The sequence below is a fragment of the Chiloscyllium plagiosum genome, unplaced genomic scaffold, assembly GCF_037043375.1.
Source record: "Chiloscyllium plagiosum isolate Xiang-an unplaced genomic scaffold, Cpla_swu_hap1 HiC_scaffold_11, whole genome shotgun sequence".
Lineage (NCBI taxonomy): Eukaryota > Metazoa > Chordata > Chondrichthyes > Orectolobiformes > Hemiscylliidae > Chiloscyllium > Chiloscyllium plagiosum.
Window position 1 is genome coordinate 90,189,248 of NW_028270149.1, and position 13,367 is coordinate 90,202,614.

A 13,367-nucleotide genomic window follows, 5' to 3' on the forward strand; every position below is an offset into this window, starting at 1 on the left:
GCTTTTCCGGCAGCACTCTAATTCAATTTCAGGTTCGCAGCATCTGCAGTCCTCACTTTTGTGGCCTGAATTGCTGTGCTTTCCCAGCACCACTCTCACCTAGACTGGTTTCCAGAATCTGCCTTACTCACTATTCACCCTGACCTGCCGTGCTTTCCCAGCACCACTCTGATGTAAACTCTGGTTTCCAGCATCTGCTTTCCTCACGTTTGTGGCCTGATCTGCTGTGCTTTTCCAGCACCACTCTGATTCATTTTCAGGTTCCCAGCATCTGCCGTCCCCACTTTTGCTGCCTGACCTGCTATGCTTTTCCAGCACCACTCTGATTTAAACTGTGGTTTCCAGCATCTGCCGTCCTCACTTTTGCGGCCTCACGTGCTGTGCTTTTCCAGAACAACTCTGATCTAAACTCTGGCTTCTAGCATTTGCGGTCCTCACTTTTTAGCCTGACCTGCTGTGTTTTTCCAGCACCACACTGATCTAAACTCTGGTTTCCAGCATCTACAGTCCTCACATTTGTGACCTGACCTGATGTGCTTTTCCAACACATCTATGATCTAAATTCTGCTTTCCAGCATCTACAGTCCTCACTTTTGCGGCCTGACCTGCTGTGCTTTCCCAGCACCACACTGATCTAAACTCTGGTTTCCAGCATCTTCAGTCCTCATGTTTGCCGCCTGACCTGCTGTGCTTTTCCGGCAGCACTCTAATTCAATTTCAGGTTCGCAGCATCTGCAGTCCTCACTTTTGTGGCCTGAATTGCTGTGCTTTCCCAGCACCACTCTCACCTACACTGGTTTCCAGCATCTGTTTTACTCACTGTTCGGCCTGACCTGCTGTGCTTTCCCAACACCTCTCTAATCACAACTCTGGTTTGCAGCATCTGACGTCCTCACTATTGCGGCCTGACCTGCCGTGCTTTTCCAGCACCACACTGATCTAAACTTTGATTTCCAGCATCCGTCATCCTCACTTTTGCGGCTTGACCTGCTATGCTTTTCCAGCTGCTCTCTGATCTAAACTCTGGTTTCCAGCATCTACAGTCCTCACTTTTGCGGCCTGACCTGCTGTGCTTTTCCAACACGTCTATGATCTAAATTCTGGTTTCCAGTATCAACAGTTCTCACTTTTGTGGCCTGACCTGATGTGCTTTCCCAGCACCACTCTGATCTAAACTCTGGCTTCCAGCATCTCCAGTCCTCGCGTTTGCCGCCTGACCTGCTGTGCTTTTCCGGCAGCACTCTAATTCAATTTCAGGTTCGCAGCATCTGCAGTCCTCACTTTTGTGGCCTGAATTGCTGTGATTTCCCAGCACCACTCTCACCTAGACTGGTTTCCAGAATCTGCCTTACTCACTGTTTGGCCTGACCTGCCGTGCTTTCCCAACACCTCTCTGATCACAACTCTGGTTTACAGCATCTGCCGTCCTCACTTTTGCGGCCTGACCTGCTGTGCTTTTCCAGCACCACTCTGATCTAAACTCTGGTTTCCAGCATGTGCCATACTAACCTTTGCTGCCTGGTCTGCTGTCATGATTTGGAGATGCCGGTGTTGGACCGGGGTATACAAAGTGAAAAATCACACAACACCAGGTTATAGTCCAACAGGTTTAATTGGAAGCACACTAGCTTTCGGAGTGACGCTCCTTCATCAGGTGTGGCCTGCTCTGAGTTTCCAACACCACACTGATCTTAACTATGGCTCCCGACATCTGCAGTCCTCACATTTGCCTGCTGACTTGGTGTGCCTTTCCCACCACTCTGATTCAATTTCTGGTTTCCAGCATCTGCCATCCTCACTTTTGCGGTCTGACCTGCTATGCTTTTCCAGCAGCTCTCTGGTCGAAATTCTGGTTTCCAGAATCTGCTGTCCTCACGTTTGCCGCCTGACTTCCTGTGCATTTCCAGCACCACTCTGATCTGAACTCTGATTTGCAGCATCTGCAGTGCTCACTTTTGCAGCATGATCTGCTGTGCTTTTCCAGCACCTGTCTGATCTAAACTCTGGTCTCCAGCATCTGCTGTTCTCAATTTTGCTGCCTGACCGGCTGTGCTTTTCCAGAGCCACTCTGCTCTAAACACTGGTTTCCAGTATCTGCCGTCCTCACATTTGCGGCGTGATCTGCTGTGCTTTTCCAGCACCACTCTGATTAAATCTCTGGCTTTCAGCATCTGGAGTCATCACTTTTATGGCCTGACCTGCTGTGCTTTTCCAACACCACACTGATCTAAACTCTGGTTTCCAGTATCTGCCATCCTCACGTTTGCCGCCTGACCTGCTGTGCTTTTCCAGCACCATCTGATTCAATCTCTGTCTTCCAGCATCTGCAGTCATCTACATTTGCGGCCTGTCCTGCTGTGCTTTCTCAGCACCACTCTGATCCAAACTCTGGATTCCAGCATTTTCAATCCTCACATTTGCGGCGTGATCTGCTGCGCTTTTCCAGCACCACTCTGATTAAATCTCTGGCTTTCAGCATCTGGAGTCATCACTTTTATGGCCTGACCTGCTGTGCTTTTCCAACACCACACTGATCTAAACTCTGGTTTCCTGTATCTTCAGTCCTAATTTTTGCCGCCTGACGTGCTGTGCTATTCCAGCACCAGTCTGATTCAATCTCTGTCTTCCAGCATCTGCCGTCCTCACTTTTGTGGCCTGATCTGCTGTGCTTTTCCAGCACCTCTCCGATCTGAACTCTGGTTTCCAGCATCTGCAGTCCTCATCTTTTGTGGCCTGACGTGCTGTGCTTTTCCAGAACAACTCTGATCCAAACTCTGGTTTCCAGCAGCTGCCGTCCTCACTTTTGCGGCCTGACCTGCTGTGCTTTTCCAGAGCAACTCTGATGTAAACTCTGGTTTCCAGCATCTGCAGTCCTCACTATTGCGGCCTGACCTGCTGTGCTTTTCCAGCACCACTCTGATTTAAATTTGTGGATTCCTGCATCTTCAGTCCTCACTTTTGCAGACTGACCTGCTGTGCTTTTCCAGCACCTCTCTGATCTAAATTCTAGTTTCCAGCATCTGCTGTCATCACATTTGCGGCATAACCTGCTGTGCTTTTCCAGCACCACTCTGATCTAAACACTGGTTTCCAGTATCTGCCATCCTCACATTTGCGGCGTGACCTGCTGTGGTTTTCCAGCACCATTCTGAAGTAAACTCTGGTTTCCAGCATCTGCAATCCTCACTTGTGCGGCCTGACGTGCTGTGCTTTTCCAGCACCACTCTGATCTAAACACTGGTTTCCAGCATCTGCCGTCCTCACGTTTGTGGCCTGACCTGCTGTGCTTTTCCAGCACCACGCTCATGTAAACTCTGGCTTCCGGCATCTATAGTCCTCATTGTTGCGGCCTGACCTGCTGTGCTTTTCCAACACCACACTGCTCTAAAATCTGGTTTCCAGTATCTGCCATCCTCACGTTTGCCGCCTGCTGTGCTTTTCCAGCACCATCTCATTAAATCTCTGTCTTCCAGCATCTGCCATCTTCACATTTGCGGCCTGACCTGCTGTGCTTTTCCAGAACAACTCTGATCCAAACTCTGGTTTCCAGCATTTTCAATACTCACTTTTGCGGCATAACCTGCTGTGCTTTTCCAGCACCATTCTGACCTAAACTCTGGTTTCCAACATCTGCCGTCCTTACTTTTGTGCCCTGACCTCCCGTGCGTTTCCAGCACTACTCATATCTAAACTCTGGTTTCCAGCATCTGCCGTCCTCACATTTGTGGCCTGACCTGCTGTGCTTTTCCAGCACCACGCTCATGTAAACTCTGGTTTCCAACATCTGCAGTCCTCAGTTTTGTGGCCTGACATGCTGTGCTTTTACAGCTCCACCCTGATCTAAACTCTGGCTTGCAGGATCTACAGTCCTCACCTTTTCTGCCTGACCTGCTGTGCTTTCTCAGCACCACTCTGATCTAAACTCTGGTTTCCAGCATCTATAGTCCTCACCTTTGCGGCCTGACCAGATGTGCTTTTCCAGCTCCACCCTGATCTAAACGCTGGTTTGCAGTACCTCCAGTCCTCACTTTTTCTGCCTGACCTGCTGTGCTTTTCCAGCACCACTCTGATCTCAACTCTGGCTTCCAGCATCTGCTGTCCTCACATTTGCGGACTGACCTGCTGTGTTTTTCAGGCACCCCTCTGATTTAATTTCTGGTTTCCAGAATCTGCTGTCCTCACGTTTGCTGCCTGACTTCCTGTGCATTTCCAGCACCACTCTGATCTGCACTCTGATTTGCAGCATCTGCAGTGCTCACTTTTGCAGCATGACCTGCTGTGCTTTTCCAGCACCTGTCTGATCTAAACTCTGGTCTCCAGCATCTGCTGTTCTCAATTTTGCTGCCTGACCGGCTGTGCTTTTCCAGAGCCACTCTGCTCTAAACACTGGTTTCCAGTATCTGCCGTCCTCACATTTGCGGCGTGATCTGCTGTGCTTTTCCAGCACCACTCTGATTAAATCTCTGGCTTTCAGCATCTGGAGTCATCACTTTTATGGCCTGACCTGCTGTGCTTTTCCAACACCACACTGATCTAAACTCTGGTTTCCAGTATCTGCCATCCTCACGTTTGCCGCCTGACCTGCTGTGCTTTTCCAGCACCATCTGATTCAATCTCTGTCTTCCAGCATCTGCAGTCATCTACATTTGTGGCCTGATCTGCTGTGCTTTTCCAGCACCTCTCCGATCTGAACTCTGGTTTCCAGCATCTGCAGTCCTCATCTTTTGTGGCCTGACGTGCTGTGCTTTTCCAGAACAACTCTGATCCAAACTCTGGTTTCCAGCAGCTGCCGTCCTCACTTTTGCGGCCTGACCTGCTGTGCTTTTCCAGAGCAACTCTGATGTAAACTCTGGTTTCCAGCATCTGCAGTCCTCACTATTGCGGCCTGACCTGCTGTGCTTTTCCAGCACCACTCTGATTTAAATTTGTGGATTCCTGCATCTTCAGTCCTCACTTTTGCAGACTGACCTGCTGTGCTTTTCCAGCACCTCTCTGATCTAAATTCTAGTTTCCAGCATCTGCTGTCATCACATTTGCGGCATAACCTGCTGTGCTTTTCCAGCACCACTCTGATCTAAACACTGGTTTCCAGTATCTGCCATCCTCACATTTGCGGCGTGACCTGCTGTGGTTTTCCAGCACCATTCTGAAGTAAACTCTGGTTTCCAGCATCTGCAATCCTCACTTGTGCGGCCTGACGTGCTGTGCTTTTTCAGCACCACTCTGATCTAAACTCTGGTTTCCAGCATCTGCCGTCCTCACGTTTGTGGCCTGACCTGCTGTGCTTTTCCAGCACCACGCTCATGTAAACTCTGGCTTCCGGCATCTGCAGTCCTCATTGTTGCGGCCTGACCTGCTGTGCTTTTCCAACACCACACTGCTCTAAAATCTGGTTTCCAGTATCTGCCATCCTCACGTTTGCCGCCTGCTGTGCTTTTCCAGCACCATCTCATTAAATCTCTGTCTTCCAGCATCTGCCATCTTCACATTTGCGGCCTGACCTGCTGTGCTTTTCCAGAACAACTCTGATCCAAACTCTGGTTTCCAGCATTTTCAATACTCACTTTTGCGGCATAACCTGCTGTGCTTTTCCAGCACCATTCTGACCTAAACTCTGGTTTCCAACATCTGCCGTCCTTACTTTTGTGCCCTGACCTCCCGTGCGTTTCCAGCACTACTCATATCTAAACTCTTGTTTCCAGCATCTGCAGTCCTCAGTTTTGTGGCCTGACATGCTGTGCTTTTCCAGCGCCACTCCGACCACACTCTAGTTTCCAGCATCTGCAATCCTCACTTGTGCAGCCTGACCTGCTGTGCTTTCTCAGCACCACTCTGATCTAAACTCTGGTTTCCAGCATCTATAGTCCTCACCTTTGCGGCCTGACCAGATGTGCTTTTCCAGCTCCACCCTGATCTAAACGCTGGTTTGCAGTACCTCCAGTCCTCACTTTTTCTGCCTGACCTGCTGTGCTTTTCCAGCACCACTCTGATCTCAACTCTGGCTTCCAGCATCTGCTGTCCTCACATTTGCGGACTGACCTGCTGTGTTTTTCAGGCACCCCTCTGATTTAATTTCTGGTTTCCAGCATCTGCCATCCTCACTTTTGCAGCCTGACCTGCTATGCTTTTCCAGCACCACTCTGATCTGAACTCTGGTTTCCAGCATCTGCAGTGCTCACTTTTGCAGCATGACCTGCTGTGCTTTTCCAGTACCTGTCTGATCTAAACTCTGGTCTCCAGCATCTGCTGTTCTCAATTTTGCTGCCTGACCGGCTGTGCTTTTCCAGCGCCACTCTGCTCTAACCACTGGTTTCCAGTATCTGCCGTCCTCACATTTGCGGCGTGACCTGCTGTGGTTTTCCAGCACCATTCTGATTTAAACTCTGGTTTCCAGCATCTGCCATCCTCGTTTTTATGGCCTGACCTGTTGTGCTTTTCCAGCAACACTCTGATCTCAACTCTGGCTTCCAGTATCTGCTGTCCTTACGTTTGCAGCCTGACCTGATGTGCTTTTCCAGCACACCTTTGATTAAATCTCTGGTTTCCAGCATCTGCCATCCTCAAGCTTGCGGCCTGACCTGCTGTGCTTTTCCAGCACCCCTCTGATTTAAACTGCGGTTTCCTGCATCTTCAGTCCTCACTTTTGCAGACTGACCTGCTGTGCTTTTCCAGCACCACTCTGATCTGAACTCTGGTTTCCAGCATCTGAAATACTAAAATTTGCTGCCTGACCTGCTCTGACTTTCAATGATTGAAAAATGAATGAATGAATGAATGAATGCAGTTTGTTTCATTGAATGAAAGCGTTGAGCTTGATACATTTAATGAACGAGAGCAAGTCTACTCACTGAATTAACATGTGCAGTTTGATTCAGAAGTAAATCAGTGAAGTTTGTTTGATTGAATCGATTTGATGCATTTGATGCATTAACTCAATGTTTGATGCATTAACTCAATGACTGCGGCATGATTCAATGATTGAACGAATGCAGTTGGTTTCTTTTAAAGAAAGTGTTAAGTTCGAGACATTGAATAAACGAGTAAAGCTGTACTTATTCAATGAACACGTGCATAATGTTTCATTGAAGGAACGCGTGAAGTTTCTTTCATTGAATGAATGGCAAAAGCTCGATGCATTGAAAGATTACTTGCAGTCTTTGTCATGGAATGAATGTTTGCAATTTGATTGATGATTGAATGAATGCAGTTCAATTCACTTCATAAATGAGTGAAGTTTAAATCAACGAATTACTTTTGATTCTTTGAATCAATGATTGAAAAATGAATGAATGAATAAATGCAGTTTGTTTCATTGAATGAACGTGTTGAGCTTGACACATTGAATGAATGAGAGAAGCACTACTCATTGAATTAACACGTGCTGTTTGGTGCATGGATTGAATCTCTGCAGTTTGATTGAGACAATTCGTGAAGCGTGTGGCAATGAATGAATGAGACAAACTCTTCTGATTGAATTGACAAGTGCACTCTCTATCCTTGAATGAACGTGTGCAGTTTGATTCATTAAAGAAGTGAGTTAAGTTTGTTTCATTGAACCAATGAATAGCGTTTGAAACATTGAATGAATGATTGAGGTTTGATTCCATGAATCAATTTGCTTCATTGAATTAAAGCGTTAAGCTTGACACATTGAATGAATGAGAGAAGCTCTACTCATTGAATTAAGCTGTGCAGTTTGTTTCATTGAATGAGTGGCAAAAGCACGATTCATTGAAACGGTACTTGCAGTCTTTCTCATGGAATGAATGTTTGCAGTTTGATTGATTGATTGAATGAATGCAGTTCAATTCACTTCATAAATGAGTGAAGTTTAAATCAACGAATTACTTTGGATTCTTTGAATCAATGATTGAAAAATGAATGAATGAATGAATGCAGTTTGTTTCATTGAATGAAAGCGTTGAGCTTGACACATTGAATGAACGAGAGAAGCTTTACTCATTGAATTTACACGAGCAGTTTGGTTCATGGACTGAATCTGTGCAGTTTGATTGAGACAATGCGTGAAGCGTATGTCAATGAATGAATAAGAGTAGCTCTACTCATTGAATTGACAAGTGCACTCTCTATCCTTGAATGAACGTGTGCAGTTTGATTCACTAAAGAACAGTTTTGTTTGTTTCATTGAAACAATGAGTAACGTTTGATTCATTGAATCAATGATTGAAGTTTGATTCGATGAATCAATGAAAACAGTTTGATTCATTGAACTAAAGCGTTAAGCTTGACTCTTTAAATGAATGAGAGAAGCTCTACTCATTGAAGTAAGACGTGCAGTCTGTATCATTGAATGAATGCGTGCAGTTTGCTTCATTGAATGAACGTGTTTTGCTCGTGACATTGAATGAATGGCTGGAGCTCTAATCTTTGAATTATGACGTACAGTTTATTTCATTGAATGAATGGGTGCAGTTTGATTCACGAAGTAAATCAGTGAAGTTTGTTTGATTGAATCGATTAATACTGTTTGATGCATTAACTCAATGACTGCGGTGTCATTCAATGATTGAATGAATGCAGTTGGTTTCTTTTAAAGAAAGCATTAAGTTTGAGACATTGAATAAACGAGTAAAGCTGTACTTATTGAATTAACATGTGCATACTGTTTCATTGAATGAACGCGTGAAGTTTCTTTCATTGAATGAGTGGCAAAAGCTCGATTCATTGAAATAGTGCTTGCAGTCTTTCTCATGGAATGAATGTTTGCAGTTTGATTGATTGATTAAATGAATGCAATTCAATTCACTTCATAAATGAGTGAATGAATGTTTGCAGTTTGATTTGACTAGGTCCACTCCCTCGGACTCTGGCTTGGCCAATGGTGCCATGTGCTGTACTGTGGCCCACTTACTGCGTCTCAGAAAAGATTTATCCTCTTCCGTTGGTTGGTAATGGTGTCAAGGCTGAGACATCTGCCGCATCCATGTCGCCCTCAGAGGTTTCTTCCACGCTGGGAGGACTGGGAGAACCCACAGATTCGGACAGCCTTGCCGGAGGTTCTGAGAGGCTGGGTATGTCTTAAGACTGGCCACTTGAGAATTTGCAGCTGTCGTGTTATCGGCACGTTTGTTCAGGACACAGAACAGAGACCATTAGAGCATAGCACAGGTTCTTCAACCCACGATGTTGCGATGACTTGTAGAACCAAACTGAAGCTATCTATCCTGCACAATTTCATTTTCATCCATATGTTTATCCAATGACTATTTAAATGCCCATAAATTTGGTGGGTCTACGACAGTTGCAGGCAGGGTATTCCACACCGTACAACTCTCTACATAAACAAACTACCTCTGACATCTGTACTGTATCTATCACCCCTCGATTCAAAGCTGTGTCTCCTCATGCAAGCCTGCACTATCCGCAGAGAAAGGCTCTCACTCTCCACCCTGAATCCTCTGATTATCTTAGATATTTCAATTAAGTCACCTCTCAACCTTCTTGTCTCTAATGGAAACAGCCTCAGGTCCTTCAGCCTTTTTTCATAAAACTTCCCTTCATACCAGGCAACATCCTTATAGATCACCTCTGAAACATTTCCAAACATTCTGCATCCTTCCTACAATGCAGTGACCAGAAAAGTACACAATACTCTAAGTACAGCTGCACCTGAGTTTTCTACAGCTGCAAGATGACCTCATGGCTCAGAAACCCAATAACTCCACCGAGAAAAGATGACACATTGTATGTCTTTTTGACAGGCTTACCAACCTTGGTGGGAACTTTCAGAGATCTATGTTCATGACCACCAAGATCTCTCTGCTCATCTATACTGCCAGGAATCTGAAAATCAGTCCAGTATCTTTATTACTGTTGATCTTTCCAAAGTGAGTCACCTCACACGTTTCAACATTAAACTTCATTTGCCACCTCTCAGTCCATTTCTGCAGGTTATGTGTCCCTCTGTAACCTGCAATATCATTTGGCACTGTCCACAATTCCACTGACCTTAGTTTCATCCTCAAATTTACTAACCCATCCTTCAACACCTTCATTAAACAATTTATAAAAATGACAAACAACAGTGGACCGAATATACATCATTTCAGTACTCTATAAGTAATTGAACTCCAGGATGAACATTTTCTATCAACCACCACATTCTATCCTTTTTCAGCTAACCAGCTTCTGGTAAATCACCCTCAATTCCAAGTCTCCATGTTTTCTTCAGTCCTCTACTATGGGGAACCTCATCAAGTGCCTTACGGAAGTCTATGTAAAGGACATCAACCGTTTTTGGTCCATCTGTTTGGTCACCTTCTCAAAGAACTCAATAAAGTTTGTGAGGCATGACCTCCGGTTTACAAAACCGTGTTGACTATCGCTAATCAAATTATTCCTTTCTGGAAAGGACCCAAATATTGTACATCATGGGGCCTGCCCTCACTTCGACCATGCCTCTTATCCATGCAGGACCATTCCCAGGTTTACATTGGGAACAGCGCATGTTCTCCCATGAAGTATACGGTCTCTCTTGAAAAGAGGGGTTTTGTGGCCAGTATTGCCAATTCTGATGCCGTTTCACCCTCTCCACAAGGTCCAGGAAGATCAGATTTAACTTGCTGTGGAGTCTTCTCTGCATAAGCAACTCTGCTGGAGCTGTCCCTGCAGCTGTGTGAGTGCTGTTTCTATAATAAAACAGAAACTGGGACAGATTGTTATCCAATGAACCTGTCAGCTGTTTTCTGAACCTTGCCTTCAATGCTTGGACGTTTCTTTTTGCCAGACTATTAGACAACAGACGCAGCTGTCATTACATGCCGAATGCTGTTCACCTTTCGCAAAAACACAGAATTCCCTGCTGGCAGACAAATGCCATTATATCCCACCACTGAGTCCAGACACCAGAGGCTGACAACTTTTCAATCGTCATCCCCAAATTTGACAAATGAATTTTATGCATATCAAACCACTTTGAAAGGGTATGTACAATATTTAAAAGCATTGATTCCACCAACGGACTGGCACATTCAACTATGAAGGCAATGAGAGTTGTTTTTCAGACTCGAGTCCAGGCTATGCCTGGCCAATTCCATTAATATCGTGCACTGTTGGGGACAATGCTTGTCCATGTTGGTACTCTGAGTACTACCTCACCAATGTGGCTGTACCAGCTTCCAATCCTGGTCACCAAACATAACATTTCATCAACTTCGACTTTATCAACTTTATTTTGGAAATCGCAGGATGACCCTGGTAGAATTCAGCCATATCTGACAGTGACTTATGCTTGTGACAAACACGCTTGCCAGCCATGTTAGCAGTTTTCAATGGACATCGGGTCTCGCCAGGTCCAGAAAGGATTCCAGCCTGGTTTTGATGACTCTTCCATTTCCAACACCACCAGTTGTTTCTGTTTGGCCAGAATGGGATAATTTCGCATCCACAGTCTGTTATTGTCAGCAATGGCTGGAGGGGTCCAGAAAGATTAAAACTAGAACAGACTCATCCAGTGGTGGCACCCACCATGGTGTATCTATCATTGGGAGTTGGCTTCAGTCAGTAACCACTTGACCACACAACTTGTTCGAACTTGTAATCGCATGCACTCAGAATAAGAGCTCACTGCTGAATATGACCTGAAGCTAGACATGGGATGCCATCCTCATCAGCTAGCTAGAGTAGGATTTTGTGGTCCATTACTGTTTCAAATATAGTTTCAGAAAGGTAGTAGTTGAACTTTCTCGCACAAAAGATTCCCGCCAAACTTTCATTCTCTATCTGAATGTGTCTTCATTCAGAATCACTAAAGTCTGCCAAGCTGAGACTATCGGGGTGTCGTCTCTGCCAATTTTCCATAATTCACCAACACAAATTAACACCGAAGCTCAGATACAGACATGGGTGCCGAGTTTGCCCACAGTTTGTCTTCGAATGTGTGTAACCCACTCTTGTCCATGCTGTAGCTCAAGGAGGTCACTTGGGGTGCCTTGAAACACACATTTCTTTCCTTCTGCTGGCCTTGGAGAAGCATTAATGCTGTTTATTAATCTTCCCAGTTATTAGCACGTCATTCAGAAAAATAGCAAACTGGGAATAGACCTTGTAAAGTGTTCTCTGTTGTTCACTGGAAAGGTTCACCAGCTGATGAAGGAATGTTTATTTACCTGACTTCGAAAACTGGTTCACCGTTCCTTTAAAATTTCCACAGAGGCAAAGCGACCAATCATGAGGATGACCAGTGCTGCTCAAAGGGCATACCACAGTGTTTGATGATGCTTCACTTTCCAGGTTCATGATAGTCTGTTTCCTTTTGGTGCACGGCAAATGGCACTGGCTTTCTGGTCCTGTTTTATTGAATGGTCTGCTTACGGCACTGTAGACGTTCTGCCAACCCCTAGGTCTCTCTGTTTGATAACACTCACTCCACATGAACTGTGTACGTCTTGTCCTGTCCATCTTATCAAAATGCAACACATTGCATTTATTAAAATTAAACTCCACCTGCCATACCTCACAAACCACGCATCCTATATTCTCATTGAAATCTTTTACATAAATGAAAAATGGCATTGGACCCAGCACCCATTCCTGTATTCCTCACAGGCCTCCAGCCTGAAAAACAACCCTCACTGCCTGCAACAGACATTCCCAGAACAGGCACCATACTGCAGCATACACTCTTCTCTTAAAACAGAAACTACACCTGCTTTCAATTTCTAAAACAGAAAAGATACTATTCCTCTGGGCAAAGTCAGAAGGAAATAAACAATCAAAAACTGGCTCTCCCTGCACTCAGTCCCCACCAAGCACTCGTGGGCAGGGGCCAATATAAAACTAAACTCAAGCAAATCTCTGAAAACCAATAATGAATGAACAACTCTGATGAACAGTCATCTGGACACTAAACCTTAGCTTGCTCTCTCCCATGGATGCTGTCTGACCCACTGTGATCTCCAGCATGAGACCTTTTCAACTAAATAAAACAATGCCCTCTGCTTTGTTGCTCCTGGGAAAGGAACAACACTGGTTAAAATTCAGAGGTAGTACGTCTGCTCATGTCGAATCAAAATATCTTAACCCTCACACTCAATCCCATCGAGAGCTTCTGGGACAGCGAAAATGCAGGACTACAATAAAAGCCACCTACGCTCAAAACTGGCCAGATTGTCGGCAATGACATCCTGCAGCAAGATCGATTCAGAACAATGTTGAGTTGATGACACAGCCCTGCTCAAATGTGGCCTGCCTCTTTCCCATGGAGCATCTCAGCAGGAATTCATCTTTTTCTGCTGGTGGTAATGGCATCAAGGCTGCAACATCTGCCATGTCCATTTTGCCCTCAGAGGTTTCTTGGACACTGGGAGGACAGGGAGAACCCACAGTTTCTGGCAGCCTTGACAGAT